This window comes from Lepisma saccharinum, chromosome 16 (assembly GCF_977018435.1).
Source record: "Lepisma saccharinum chromosome 16, izLepSacc3.1, whole genome shotgun sequence".
Classification (NCBI taxonomy): domain Eukaryota; kingdom Metazoa; phylum Arthropoda; class Insecta; order Zygentoma; family Lepismatidae; genus Lepisma; species Lepisma saccharinum.
In genome coordinates, this window is record NC_139244.1 from 648500 (window position 1) to 665657 (window position 17158).

The following is a 17158-nucleotide window of genomic DNA, read 5'->3' on the forward strand; positions in this document are numbered from 1 at the left end:
TCTCTTGAGTTTCAAGCAATCATTGTAATATGAAGTACACCAATGTGCATAATTCTATCAAATGTAAAGAAAAGTGGTAAACACTTTTTAAACGGCATACACGGAAGTCCCGATTATTGTCTGTCTGCTCAAGAGATGTCTCAAAGAAGCAGTGCTAATACAGACAAAAACAGGTCCTAAGGACAAAATGCTTGACTTCTGGCCATTATTTTGGAATTCCCTAAAATCTATTGTGTTACTGACCAGAATATGGGCAATATTTTGTTTCACACAATAAATAATTTTCTTCGTGCATTGAGAAAGAACTTCACATGTGAATAATTTGAAACATCCCTGAATACTTGGATCTTGAAAGTTACCTAAAAATATTTCCCGCTGAAGTGTTTCTATGAGTCCATAAATCATCTGAATTGTTCTAACTGCCTGAGCATGATGCCATTTACAGCTCCTTAAGCTGAACGTGGGCCAATCGTTCAATTTTCTACAAGAATTTCAAAACTTCTGCTGGTTTTGAGATACAGTCCGATACATGAGGTTACTACTTTTTGGAAATGAAATCTCCTAGGCCAAGAGAGATATTCTAAGACTTTTGCAGGTGAAGAAGCTGCATTTCCTCAACTATGGGATATACTCCTTCATCACACCATAATAAACCCTCTTAATTCAACTGACACAGAACATCTTGCAAGTTGACCATGGTTAAATATATGTAATCATATTGTGTTGCTGTGTATGAAAGGATTGGAGTAAATCCAGTGATTGTCCATCGATATGGATCATTAAACAATGCACTCGTAAGGGAATGTCTTGATCGTATGTCTACTGCTTCAGGGAAGTGAAGCTGAGACACATTAAAAGAATTACGAAACCAAGAGAGAAATCCTTTTCTGGCTTTCTGATGTCAGATGCTGTATCTAAATCACTATTTGACATAAAATTACTAGAAATCGTTCATCTTCTCTTTACTTTAGAATAGTGAAATACAGGGTGGTGCACGAAATGTCATACCATTCAATCACCTCATAAAATTTTTAATATCATATATTGAATGTTCAAAACACATATGTGGGTGAGTTGGTTCATGGAAAATCAGGTAGATGTCAGGAGAAGTCAGTATCGGACTCTATTTTGTTGCAAAACAACAGTTTGCAAGATGGCGGATAACGGCCGGTTGAGTGTCGAACAGAAGGTGAAAGTTGTAATGTTTTTTTGCAGAAACAAAGAGTTTGGTAGCGACACAAAGGCATTTTCGTGCACACTTTGGTACAAGATGGGCTCCCTGTAAACAGACCATTCGCAGATTGTGCCAACAATTAGAAACCACTGGCTCTGTGTTGGAGAATAATCGACAGCGCCCGTCAAGTGTCCGAACACCTGAGAACATTGAAGCAGTTCGCGTGGCTTTGGCACGAAGTCCAAGCAAATCAACAAGAAGGGCGGCTGCTGAGTTACGAATATCTCGTAGGTCAATCCAAAGGATTCTCCACTCTGATCTTCACTTGTTCCCTTACAAAATGACAGTTGTCCAGAAACTAACGGCAGTGGACAAGGAACGAAGGCATCAGTTTGCTTCATGGTTAGTGGAAGATCATGTTCTGCACAACACTTGGCTTACAGATGAGGCGTACTTTCATTTAAATGGTGTGGTAAATAAGCAAAATGTTCGATTCTGGGCAAGTGAACAGCCTCACAAACTGCATGAACGTGAGAATTATGGAGAAAAAGTGAGTGTGTGGGCAGCAATTTAAACTCATGGAATCATTGGACCGTTTTTCTTTGACGACACAGTAAACAAACAACGATACAAGGAAATGTTGGAGAACTCATTTATTCCGCAGCTCTTGGCAACAGGTCTCCATTTACACACTCAGTGGTTCATGCAAGATGGAGCCCGCCACATACTGCAAACATTGTTCTTGATTTCCTGTATGAGATGTTCAATGTGCGTGTAATGTCTAATCAGTTTCCTGAACGTCACGAAGGTGGGAGATTGTGGCCCCTGCATAGCCCGGATATTAATCCTTGTGACTTTTTTTTTTGTGGGGTTTCTTGAAAGATAAAGTTTTCGCAAGGAAGCCTGCAGATGTAGTGCAACTCAAGGCCTTTATTGTGCAGTTGTGCCGTGAAATTTCTGAGGACTTGTGCCGGAGGGTTGTGACAAATGTAAAGGTTCGCTTGCAAGAGGTTGTGAACCATAATGGTGGACACATTGAACACATTCTGCACTAAACAAACTTTCCATACTCTGATAATTCACTATGCATTAATTTTATAATGTTTCGATAATAAATAAATGTGTAATAAACAAAACAAATGGTAAGACATTTCGTGCGCCACCCTGTAATTGCTAAGCTTCCATTTCTTTGTTTGACCAGGTGATGTAACTAACATCAATACCAAATGTAGCAACATAGTTTTCTGGACTATCAATTTCTTCCAGTATAGATTGTGGTTCGTAATTTTGAACCTCACGATCTTGGAAAAGAACTAGTACTGTGCCATGTGTTCCATGCATACCTGACAGTGTAGCTTTCTATGATAACTGTCTGTAGCATCACATATGAGAACATTGAGCTTGATTGAATGTGGTATTGGAATACGGTGTGCTTCAGCTCTGATGATAATTCTGTTTACTGACATCTGATCTTGGCGTAGGACAATATCAGAGCAGCAACTTCTGCCTTGGTCAGCATATTGAGTTTTTCATATCGTGGAAACCAGGCTTAATGGTGTTATAGTGACAAGCTTTTTTGATTTACTTAAAATGTGAATAACTTGAGAACTGGCAATGTGCATTCCAGTTGTTTTCAACCCATTATGAATGAGAAAAAATAAGCAACTTGAAAAATATGTTGCATCTAAGCTCATAGGGTTTTAGAGGCTGAAGCCGTTGATACTTGTAGAAACCCCTCCGTTGGTTGAAATTGCTCAAACTTCATCACTGACTTTGTATCACACACATCACCAAATTTTCCATCCAAATTTAAGTCATAGTTATTTGGTTCTTCACTGAGTCTATTGGTACATTCCTTAACAACACCAGTAGACTGTCCTTATCTACAAACATACTGTAATAATGGACGGATAGGCAAGCTAGGAATGGAAATTTTTCCTTTCGATATGAAAAACTTCAACAATCATACATTCAATATCTTTGAAATTTTAAGTTAGTGCTTTTGCTTCATTTATCTTACAATTGTTTGTATTGATATAGGATCACTTTATCCTGTTACATTCTGTTGACTTTCCTTGAGAACTTCCGTCAATGCTGATCAAATTCGTGAATACTGAGTCTTCTTAGAGGCTTCGAACTTCTTGTTTTGATATATTGCACATGAGGCAAAATACTAGACACATCACTAAGAGTAGAAGTTATTTCAAAAACTACATCTACAGAAATTCCTGTGCTCTTCCACGCTTGCAAATTTGGAAAAGTTGTGTTTCTCCCTTCTATTTTAACTGATTACATACCACACATATGATATGGATTTTGACCCCCTTGGCATTGGAGTGAAGACCTGTCTGTTTTCTTTGAAGTCATTTGCAGAGGATACTGATCTAAAGATTTAGTTACTCATTTTGATATAAGGTCGCGTGATAGAAAAGTCGTCTATGTCTAATTACACCATCATTTAGCACCTCTTGATTCTTTGAGTTTCTGTGATCCAAAGTCTGTCCTATATAGCTTTTCTCGTCCATCAGATTTTTATGTTATCAAACAAACATAAGCTTCATGAAAGTTTCTTCTCTATTACTTCGATGGAAACTGCACTAATTCAACTATTTTCATTTTTAATTCTTCGCAAGGCAGGAATTATTCTGCAAAATCGAAAAGAAAAATGTATGTGCAAACGTTAAAAACTATAAGAGCATTTTAAATTTTGCCCTCAATTTCTACAAAACTCATTCTTCTATCTCTCCAAATGCAATTTGCATGTCATTTTTGCACTCTGGGTGTCAAAAACATATAAAATGACATATTACATTACCGTATTATGCAATATTATTTTCCTAAAAAATAAATTGAGAAATCCAAGGTGGCCGCTATTTCTGCAAAATGACCATGGGTCAGGTCATGTGACTAATATTTTCTAACCCACTAACCATAGTAGAGAAAGTCTGAACAATCAAAACTTCTGGCTCTCAATCTTCCAACAGAACCTTCCCAGCTGCTACATTATTTGTGCCTGTTAACTTTTTCTAGCAGTCTGGGGAAGAGAGGGGTATGCATGTCTCATGTTTACTTTTATTGTAATTACCGTCATCAATTCTTAATTGACCCAGTACTGTGTGGTAATGTTTGGGCATACAGTATTCCGGGACAAGCATGTTACATTTCCTGTTACCAGTGAACCTCGTACCAGTGTACAGCCTGAATGGTGTACGCTATTGCAATTAAAATTTCAAGTACTTTAGATTGAAACTTGCCTATTTCTTAACAACTTTAACCTCAAAACTTGGGGGCAAGGACAGTTTACTTTTTGTAGAAAAGTCTTAGCATTAAGAGGCGATAGTGCAGGTGCAACAAGTGACAAAATGTGGCAGGGAAACTCCCCCCTCGCTCCTCCTAATCGCCACCACTGGATATTTGGATTAAAATTAATGTTTTATTGGGAGTGTAAACATACGCACACGGAAAAACCAATTCTTTGTTCATTCTGCATAAAGTATCCTCAGGCTTATGAAAAGATATTTTGACAAAATATTGCCCCAATGCAATAATCAAGCAACATTGAAAAATCTGTTAGCTGAGTTATTATTCGTTTTCTGAAGTAAGTTCGTTACTCATGAGGGAGAAGTGATACACGTATGGTTAGATGAACACATGTACTGAGGTAACAAAGAGTTTCCTTTTTGTAGAATGTGATTTGGACACAAGGAAATCATATACCCGATACTTTTCACAGATGACTACGGTTTGACCTTTTTGAAAGCGCTCAAATGTCAACCTCTATCCTACATACCCTGGAAACTTTAATCTTGCAGGCAAACGAGTCTCAGGCGCCTGGAACCACATTCAAAATAATAATTTGTGGGGGTTTTTATTTTCCATGTCTGCGTGTATCCCCCCCTCCCCCTTCGTCACTTTCATTTAATCACCATTGAACCTCATTGTCGCCATTAGCCAAAATTAGCAGAAAAGTTACTTCACATAGAACAAATCAGTCGAATCAGCAACAACTTACTCTTCCAAAAGTGTAGTTTCATTAGTTCATACCACTTCGAAAGTTGAGGTGGTAGTTTCAATGTCACAGTGTTTCATTGTTGGATCAAAGCAGCTAACTCCGTGAGCAATAACTTTGTTTTCCTAAAGTCTCAAATATTTGTTTCTGGCAATACACTTTCTTAAACGAATGCATCTTTTATGCTGATAATATAACACGTTCCCTGTGAGTTCTTCGGTATATTTTTCTTGCCAATGGCATAACGTTGTCGCCTCATAATGAAGAGGTTCTGGTTTCTACTGCCCCCTTCCCTGGTGGAAGCACAATGCACACTGGTTCGGACTCCACTTTAAACTGTAGGTTTAATCCCGATTAGCGTATCTGAGCATAAAAGTGGATTTAAAAACAAACAAAATGTTCTTATGGATACTTCGTTACATACATACGTAGCTTTCGCTCTTTACTTCATCTGCATCTACAGATTCTGTTAACCTTTTCGGCTAAACCTCTGATGCTTCTAAAGTTTAAACCATTCTCACCGTGATTCATTAGTTCTCTGATGCCCTGAAAACAAAAATCTCCTTCCAACCCCTTCTCCTTTTAATTCTAAGTAAGTTAATCACAAGAAAAATTGCATGATTACGTAACTGATAGGCAAAATTATGTGTGGATCTAGGATTTCTACATAGAATTAGCCACCCATTATCAATTCAATAATTGTGTTGCTTTTTCCAAACCCACATAACTGTTACATCAAAATTAATATACTTCGGTATTGTAGTGGTTATTGTGGTTGCTTCTTATTAGTATTTGTTAGTAGAATGAATACAAAGTTGTTATTTTGTATACCATGTAGATACTTGAAAATGACAGGTATGTAAAATATAAATATAAAAATTGTAATGAAATAAAGAAAGTGACACTTCTGGAATTTCAAGGTAGACCTAATTAAAAAGTCAAAATAATTTATTGCGTTGCTGGAGGAAGCAACACTGAGGTTTTTATTTGTTTATTGAGAGATTATTTTCATCATATGCAGGCCGGGATTTATATATGTGAAGACCTGGAGCTTACAACACCAAGACCCCACCCCAATCCCCTCTACAGTTTCAGTTATAACTTTTCGCCAAGCTACATGAAGTGGTTTGTTGTACGTATTTCTACATTTTTCATCACATCTGAAGTACCTAATTTCTTCTTTATGTGGTACATTTCAAAGCAGTTTTTTCCCCCAGTGAAGGCCCAGAGCTACAGACCTCAAGCTCACCCTAAATCATGATCTAATTTTGACCATACCCTGCATAATTTTGCGCCTCCTAAGGCCACTAGCTGCTTCTAATCATAGAAGAATTCAATTGGTCACAGTTTTCTTGTTTCAAGATCTCTAGTAATTCCTTTTGCTTTCTAATGACAAAGTTAAATCAGCTTTTTATGGGATGATGATATGTGAACATTTCTAGTACAGATAATATTCATTAGTAAAATATACATGTAATGAACACCAGAATGCACTTATTTATTGCAACATTCACATATCCCTATGTATATGTACTTAGTGAATTTTTTGGGTGGGCACAGGAATTTTTGGCTGGGCACTTGCCCACCCATGCCCACCCCTGATTCTACCTTTACAGTGTCATATTTGCAATAAATCATTTGCTGAGAAGTCTAAGATCAAATCACATCTTCGAATCTATGAAGATCCACAATTCAAGTGTAACGAATGCAATAAAGCTTTTACTAAGAAAGGCACTTTGAGACATCATATAAGACTTCACTTTGGTGATCTTCCTTTCAAATGTAGTTATTGCAGCAAATCATATGCATCCAGGAACCACTTGACATATCATGTTAATACTCACACACGTGGCAACAGCTTTAAATGTCCTTATTGTAGTAAAGAATTTGCATGGAAGTCAATATTGAAACCCCACATGCGAATACACACTGGCGAAAGACCTTGTAAGTGTGAACATTGTGACAAAGCATTTTTACAGGCAGGGCATTTGAGTAAACAAAAAATGCACACTGGAATACGCCCTTTCACTTGTGTTATTTGCAAAGAATCTACCTTTTGGTTATAAGTGTGCATTACGATGCCATCTTACAATACATTCTGCAGATCGCCCGTTTCAATGTCAGCAGTGTTCAAAAGCATTTAGTCAGAAATGGGCTTTGGTAACACATTCCTTAGTTCACACTGGAATAAAGGAGTTTGAGTGTGACTTTTGCAACATGAGTTTTGCTTTAAAAACTAGTTTGTCATCTCACATTAAAATCCATCTTAATATTCGTCCATTTAAGTGTCAATACTGCAGCAAATCATTTAGGACTACAACTGAATTGAAACCCCATGTGATAACTCACACGAAACAATACCGATAACGCATGTGAACATTGTAAGAAACCTTTCTCTCAAAGGTCTAATTTAAAAACACATAGAAAGGAGATTCAACGCAAATGAAAGAAATACAAATTACTTTTTGTATAAAAGTGGACTTGAAGAAATATATTATTGCAGACGAAATATCATGAAATGTGGCAAACAATTTTTTTCCATGTGTTTTATCAAGGATGAAATGTAATAATTTTTTTGTATGTTATTATTTTATATTTTTTTTTGTGGTAATGTATAATTTGTTGTTATCCATTGGCCATTTTACCTTTTCTCTATTCTAACACTGAGTTGTGCAATTTAGAAGAAAAAAAAACACTGTTCTTTAAAACAAAAACAGGCAATCGATGGTGTTCAGTTAAAATTGCCTACCATATATTATTGTTGTATTGTAATAGTTGATAATATTTTTGGTATAAAATAAATTATTGAATGGGAGGAAATTGTAATTCTTTTTTGTTGCAGTCCTCTAATTGTTGTACAGTGCTATGTATATATATTACCAAGCAAATTGTCCACCTCTTTGTTTATTCTCTCTGATTTATGCAATAAGAGCTTCAGGAATTGAAACAAAACATTAAACAAATGGCTGACAACCTCTGCACCAGTGTATGTAAAAATTAATTCCTTTAAAATATGTAGAGAAAAATAATGAAAATAGTCATGGACTGTTTGCCAAGCAATATTTATGCATCCTACTGTACAGTACAGCATAATTTGAATGCTGTTCCTCTTGAATATCAGAAGGGGGGTTAGCTATCTTTGAAGATATTGTGAACAACATGTCTGTATGTTCATGGATGTCCGCAGGATTTTTTCAGGGAGGGACAAGTGAGATATTTTCTTTCCATGGCAGGAGGCATATTATTCTCCATAGTAGTGATGCCCCCTAAAAAAACTGCTTCAGTCTGAAATTATCATGTTCCTTCAATACACTTACAATAATTAACATAAATTACTGTGATTGAAATGAAATTATGTGTGAAGCTTCATTTTCCAAGGGGGCTGTGGCCCCTCCATTGTCCCCTTCCGGATGTCCATGTATATGTTCATGCTCTTCTTTGGGCTTTGTTCTAAAGAAATAATTGTAGTATGATTATCACCATTATCTACTGAGTTGAAATCTGGTTTTCAATTATTTAATTTCACATTGCTTAAAGAAATCGAAGGTAATTGGAGATGCAGTATTTGAATGAGACATTGATGCCTGATGAGGGTTCAAACCTGCGACCTCCAGTTTTATAGCATGTTGCACTAATCAGTGCACTATAGAGGCCAGCAGAGCTGCATTTATGTTTTTGGTTGATTTTAAACTATAATGAAATGTAGTTCTACAGTATAATCCAAAAGTCTTCCGGCTATAACTCTGAGCATTAACTAAGCAACAAGATAATAGATTGTCATGTTTGATTTTTCATATTATGCAGTATGGGTAGAACTTCTTTATTGGAACAGGTCAGAAGTTAACCCATCCCCCTTTGTTTTTAATGCTGAAATTCTCTTGACAGAGAGATGCCAAAATTATCACCGTCATAGTTAGAAATCTTGGTACCATACTCTGTTATCCAAGTACACAACTTTTTAAGGTTTGAATGTCAGTCTTTTGGTAACTACACTCATTATTTAGCAATACACCAGAATGAAACAAAGTCGGGAGCTTCTTTATTAGATGGTTACCAACATTTCAAGTTGTTGTATTTTGTTATTAGCGCTGTTTCTCTGCCAATTTTTGCTAATCGTGATGAGATGAAATTGAATTGATGAATTGATGCTCAAACCTGGAAGCTTGGGTGGCGAAATCTAAAGTTGACCACTTGACCACTGTGCCAACATTTAAAAACAAATAACAAGAAAGGTTTTCTTGTTCTACCAGCAGAATATCTTGCAGTTTACCCATCTCCAACATAAATGTGGTTTTAATCATAATTTTATCAGTTCGTTGATTTAGTCATTGCCTGCCGCTTCATAGACACAAAATGTTAATGTCCCATCTGGCATTATTTTGGATTGAACAACATAATCGTCATAAACAGTGTCGGTAAAAGTTTGGTATATCTGAGACACATTAAAATCAGATATTTTCTGTTTCGCATGGTTCGTATTTACACTTTGTGTATTGCGGAATGTAGTTCAAAGTGCCATTATGCTTTTTACACGGAAACAAAGACAATTTTTCACATACAGAGTGATTTTTTTTATTCCTTTCTTCGCTTCCGTAACACACATTATGGCGGGCACATTTTGACTCATGTTGTGGGTATGCAGTGTTTCCAACATTCTTCACCAAAAATACCTACTATCGTGTTCGTCACGTGTGAAAATTTTACATTATGCATGGGTAGCTGACGGATAGCCCCATGAACCATTCACGGATAGCCCCACGAACCATTTCCGATAAGGTTAGGTTTCATTAGGTTAGGCAAGCATACTTAAAAAAAGGGGGGGGGGGGTTGGAAACACGGAGACTGGTTACGTCTTCAAACGTATGGAGCTTCCAGTTCACTTAGGAAAGCAATGGCAATTGTGCATCGGTGAGATATTTCTGTTGCAAAATACATGATTTCCCGGTCAAATAGGTTCCACGATGAAAGAAAATACCTCGACGAACGTTATAAACCTGAGAGAGACTCATTTCCGTAAGTAGTTTCTTGTGTAAAAATGAAGAAATGTGTCTCCGATATAACGAACCTTTACCACAGTGTCTACCAAAATAACAAACCCAAAATTCATTACTTTTTCTCAACATTTCTTTCCTTTTCTTGACCTTTTCCCCTCTTTTTCTTAAAATTTATTTAATCACCCCCCTAGCCTACTTAGGTATAGATGGAAATTGAGAAAATAGCTATTTTTTATTCAATGAAAAACCCCTACCACGAGGCCACTTAAGATGAAAACTGAAGCTCTTCTTTAACAAGAGATTTAGACTTGCTTTAGTTATTAATGCATGTAAAAATGAATGCTTCAGACTTCAGCCTGGATGTGGATTGGCCACATTACTTTAATATTTTTACAAAACTTCATGCATACTAAAATGTAATTGTTAAGAAACAAAGTGAATAAATCTTAACCACAAAATTCAATTTTAAATTTCCAAACTTTCAAATTTATCAAATCGTAGTACAGGTCTATAACAATATAACTTCACTATACTGTAAAAAATATAAATTCTTGACCAAAAGCATAATTTCTTTACTCTTTCTCGACTTTCTTGACCTACTTGTTGATTTCTTGGCTGTTAGACACCCTGAAAAACTATGCAATATTTTTCACTTTTTAGTGAGGTTACAGAAGGCCAAAGGTAGCTTTTTGAAAACTACTGTTTCTGCAGGCTATAGGTCAAAACCTGATTAACCCCTTCTCTATGGTGACATTGAAGGGAAGTGCTTTGAAAGAGAATCCTCTCTATTTGGATGCAACTGCAAAATCGTTTCATCATAAATAACATAAATAACTATAAAAAGATTTACTGCATAATGAAGCTAAGGGAAAAAATCTATATGTAGACTCTGCCACAAATTGTAAAATGCAGGAAAACACTCATAAAAAAAAAATATTTTTCAGGAACCAACAAAACATCAAGAATGGATTGTTTTCTGCAATCCAACAACAGTTAATTTTCAATTACCGTCTACATATTGTAGAGATATGGTGATTAAAAGTACGAGAAAACCTAGTCAAGAGATTATTTTATGCTTGTTCATTCACTGGAATTGTCCCACCGCCAAGCAATCTCAAGAATGTGAATGCATCGTTATTTTCCTCAGAGCTTTGACTGAGAGGTAAATACGTGGATCTATCATGATCCAGCGTGTTCGAAGGGTGTAATAACCTTTCGAAACAAAAGATTATAAAAGCAAGCTCTCCCCAGGGCTCACTCTCATTTCTCTTATTTTACTCATACACTTTACAACGAACAGAACTACAACAGTGTACGAAGTTTATGGCTGCATAAGCCTTGCAGCTATTCGTGCGGGATTGCTCGGAATAGTGAGCCAAGTGTCACGGTATCAAACCTTGGCATCAGTCACAATACGGTCAGCAAGAAGCATCTGGACAAGAAACATCATTCGTCTACCAGGTATGAACAAGCGTGAATAACCTAAATTCAATCATCCATATCTCCTTTCTCTTAGTCGGGGCAGGTTCAACTCACAAGTATATTTAAGCTCTACCTAAATGTGTTATTGAAGCATCCCTGTGACCTCGGATTCCTGGTAAAAGAGGGATTACAACAATATAGATGCTCCACAAAAAATATCATTTTTGGGGAGTCTATACATAGATCTGCCACAGTTAATGGGTTATCCTAACTGCTTAAAATGGACTTGAAACTTCATTTTGTGAGTATTGCAATGGTTTTATGACTTCTTTATAGTCTTATCCTATTGTTATGCTTGTCTTTACTGTCTTATATTCTAAATTTACCAATCCTACATATCTTGATTTATTTCAGTGTACAGCACCTTGTGGAAAAATGGGAATGTGTGTATGGATCAACAGAATATAACGATAATATAGTGCTGTTTGTGTGTCTTGTAAAGTTCTACAATAAAGATGGGAAGGAAAATCATGTAAGAAATTTGTGAAGTACTAAATTGGTTTTACGAATATAATGAAAACAAAGATGGAACATACCTCTTGTCAAATCTTCTCACCCTGAACATCACATTGTAGGCTGCCGATGGTTATTTTCAATATGGAGTGCAAAGTTAAAGTGGAAATTGAGAAAATGCCATCAGAAATGATAACGAGCCCCAAAGATGATCGTAAGAATGGGACCAATAATTCAACACCTAAAACGGCGTGACAGTTCCAGTGTTAAGAAACGTACAGTGCATGTTACTCAGACTTTTATTCCAACTCCACCTTCCACTCAAACAGCATTTATCTTCTGTGGAAACATGAAGGAGGAAGTTAGTGATGTAAGAGAAATGGAGTATGTAGAAGTGACTCCTGGTCCTCTCCAGTCCAAAACAGAGGAAACAAGGTTGGTTGGTTTTATTATTTTGAAGGAAACTTCATTGTTATATTTACCTTTAGAGTCACTCCATGCCAAATCAACACAGATATGTGCAATTTCCAACCTGACCATCTCCAGTTTTCATGAAATTTTGGGACTTGAAACTATGCATGGAACTTAGTAACTATGAAAATTTTTAGTCTCGTTTGTCTTGTAATTGTTAAATTATTCAAGGTCAAAGTTCGCATAAATTGCTCTTTTTGAGCCCACTTAGCTGTACTAAATGTGCTGTAACTCCGCCCCTATTTCGCCTAAGAAGCTCAAAAAAAGCTTAATGTACAGGGAATTGAACAAGCTTTCCAGTGATATATAACAAGCCTACCTTTGGATAAAAATGTAATTTTGTCACGTGACCTTGGCCTTTGACCTTGAATATCTCAAAACATGTCATCACCAAAAATCATGAAAAAAATATGGCCCCTCATGCCATACTCTAAAACATATCAAAAATGATTCTGGGACTGCAATGTGATCAGAAGATACAAAATAATGTGTGTAACTATGTGACTGATAAAAGCCTCATTACATGAACTATGATGAGTCAAATTTCCCTTAACACCCCCCTACAAAATGTAAAGGAGTTATCCTGGGTATAATTGGTCATGAAAGAAATAGGTTAGGCACAGTGAGATCCCTAGCCGTTTGTTTCAAGTGCAGATCCGGCATATTGTTGACCACCATAGTTTAGTTTAGTTGCGTCCAAGGACTACCGATGTGTACAAATTACAGTACATGGTAATATAGGACATGTCAATACTTACATTATACATACTTATATTATATTGCATATTGAATTCAACGAAAAATTTCAAAGGAAAGGGGTGACCTTGAAAAATTTCCATAGTTACTAAGTTCCATGCATAGTTTCAACTCCCCAAATTTCATGAAAATCGGTGATGGTCAGGTTGAGGACTGTGTTGTTTTCGCATGGAATGACTCTTTATTGACTTGTGTTATGAAGACGTTCAAAATTCAGATTTCAACACAGTGTTACATGGGTGCATTTCCAGCTGGCGGCTGGGAAACTGTGATCAGTTGAATTGTCTTCAACTGACATTGGGCATTTTCGAGTTGCAAGGCACTGAATGCAGTTAGCAGTTAGACAAAATAAATGAGCATCGGATACACAACATGTTACCAAATGTACTGTAAAGTGAGAGAGTTCTCTGACAACGTTATCGTCAGCACCAGAAATCAACGGGGGTTAATGGTCCTGCACAAAGAAGTTTCTAGAATGAGCACCCACAGGTTGGTATGCCACTGGAAAAAAAAACAGAAGTACGCTTTGCAACATTGCTTTGAAAGAGTGATATTACCCCTGCAGCTTTTATTTCGCAATTGAGTTTGTTGCCATCCATCAACCCCCCCCCCCCTGCCCAGAAGAGGATTGTAGGAAAGAAAGAGCCAACAGCTGAAAATGTGGCCTGTATAATTGCATTCACTCAGTTAAAATCAGGACAAAGCTAACAACAATCTACAAAGCAGAAAAATAAACACCTCAAAGGTGAGCCCAATACATTTTCAGCATGAAAACAGAATTTTTAAAGAAACACCAACAAACGTATATGCTTTTTGGACCAATACTTTTGTGGCATACTGTGATGTTAACACTTTCAAAACTTCTCTTTTTTTTCCTTTTTGACTCCCCCCCCCCCCTTTTGTATTGGTACCAGAGCCGACAGCTCCCTCCCCCACTTAGCTCAGCATGTCTGCTTACGGTTGCAACACATGTGGTCAGGTTTTTGGCATGCGGTGTTGTTGCTGTTTGTTTAAGTTAGTCATTCAGCACAATGGCACTGTTTGAACAGTGTGTTTGTGATAATGTGCCTTGTCACTCATTGCCTGTTGCGCTAAAATTCGTTGTCAAGAAAATAATTCCTGTCATTGCGAAACCACCATACTCTCGGGATCTTACTCTGCCTTTTAGCTGTTCCTTACTGCAAAAATTGTCCTCAATTGGATGAGTTTCACAACAAATTGAATGTGACTGCAGAATATTTCAAATGAAGTCTTCCGTCGGTGCATCCAACAATAGCAGAATCATTACCATTGCCATATGTCCTACCATGGAGTGCTACACCATAATTCCAGGAACTTTTTGACTGCCCTTTGTTGTTATGCTCAGTCATACTCTATCATATTATTTGTGTCAATTAGTTGATTAAAATTTTATATTTTCTATGGCTGAGCTGACACTCATACTGATAGCGATCCCCACCGATACCAAAGCTGGAAAATTGTAACAATTAAAATAGTTGAAAATATTGGTTAATATTAGTGGGTGAGTATTCCATTGTAAATACGAGGCATATTCGGAAAGTAAGTACCAAAAGGGTGTAAGAAATAAAGTAAAATAGTTTTGTACCTTTTTTATTTGCATTACATTCTACAGACCTTAAACTACTTTTCTACGTAGTTTCCACCATTCTTCAAGCATTTGTCATAGCTTGGAACTAGTTTTTGTATCGCATCATCATAGAATGTTCCCGCCTGTGATGAAAGCCATCCATGCACTCCTGCATCGACATCATCATCCTCTTCGAAACACTGACCACAATTTTCGATTCCAGACGATCTGTCACAATTTCGTAGAGGACTGTTTTCTTGAAATTTGTGGAAAATCCATGGAAAGCGACGATATTGTGAAGCGTCTGTTTTCACGAATTTCCACGTCGACCGCACGTTCCAAATCACAGTTGACGGTGGATGTCTACCGGTTTCACGTTTCTTGCATTGAGAAAACGAATCACAGACCGGACTTCACAGTCAGCGGGCCGATTTCTTTTCTTGAACATTTCAAACCTTCATAAACCTACAAAGGAAAAGCATGAGCTGCTCCCACGACTGTATGTGGCTTGCTAACGGATGAAGGACGTCAGCGAGAATTCACACGGTCGCGACTGCAGCGCTATATCGGCATTATTTGCAAACGGTACTTACTTTACAAATACACCTCGTATAAGCATCAATTTACAAGAGTTTTGCTTTAAAATTTAAAAAACTTTAAAATATTAAAAAAAATACACCACAATATTAAAAGAATACCTGTTAAGTATTTACAAAATCTAGTTTTTGCATAATATTGGTACAAAATCAATGAAAATTCGAAGCTTGCATAAGTAGGATAATTAGACTCCGCAAAAGTGTCACATGGCATTCTTGCAAGCTCTGCAAACGATAAAAGCACCATCAACGTACTTACTAGACAGTAACAGTAAATATAGGTAATCCAACAAATACTTCCCGATACTGATGCATCGGTATCGGCTCAGCTCTAATCTTTTATTTTTCTATAAACAATATTGCATTCAGTTTGAACAACTGATCCCTTGTGAGCCCAATAAGGCTAAAATTGTAAGCAAGACTAGACGTGAAACGAGCATTCCAAGTGCATTCACCCACCAACTTAACTTTTCATGATGTTTCCAAACAGTTTTCTACAATTTTGATCCCTTACATTTTAGACTATGAGATATAGGTGAAAACATTTACATGAGATGTTTCTATAGCATTGTTTCTCAACCCATGGAGCACGATCCACTGCTGGGTCGCGAAGTTGGGTTTGAAAATTTAGTTACTGTGTCTTAAAAACCTATTATCTTTAAATTACTAAGATATATTATTTTATGAATTTAATTTAAATGCACCTGTGTCGTATGTAGTCTAAATTCTATATTTGTGTTATTCACGCTATACCATTGACATTAGTCACATTAGTTTGGTGAGTAAAAAAAAATGTTTTCAATTTCAGCATGTGTGTTTAGTTAGATGTTAGACTGGAGTAAATTACATACTTACTTTTCTAGAATGAAGTATGTGTAATTTGTTTAAGCAGGTGTAAAAGAGGGCTACTTAAAGTACTCGATGTTAGCAAAAATATGATTATAAACTGCGTGCCACACCCCTACAAGTAATTCTGCTGGCACCCATGCATTGGGTCTCATGAAGTGTACTATACTTCAAAGTGGGTCCCGAACTGGAAAACGTTGAGAACCACTGCAAGATACTTAGCATGTTTAAAAAAGTTGCATAAAAATCTGAGTTGTTTGTGTCTTATAATAATAATAATAATAATAATATATCTTTATTGAGCGGGCGAGGTTCTGCGTACGCTGTTCTCCCACCTAACCCTTGTCAGAATACAGTCTACAACTACAAACGATATATATATCCAATAAGAAAAAAAGAAAACAAAAATAATAATAATAATAATAATAGTAAATAAGTAAGAAAGATGAAAAAAAATGCATGGACAATTTGAAATCAAATAAGAACTGTAAAGATACAATTTTAAGTATATATATAGGCACACACACATGTACACATAAATGCATATTTGTTAATGTTTGATGGTGCATGAATAGAAATATTTGACATGGAGTAATATCAAATTCTTACATTGACATTAATACATTGTGTGATGTATTTTTATTCGTGTGTGCTTCTAGATTCAAACTGTTTACATAGTAGATAGTCCTTTGCTGTGGATTTAAGAGCATGCAGTGTTGATTGGTTAGTTATTGTTATGGGCAATTTATTCCAGGTTGAAACTGCATTTACCGAGAATGATGATTTGAA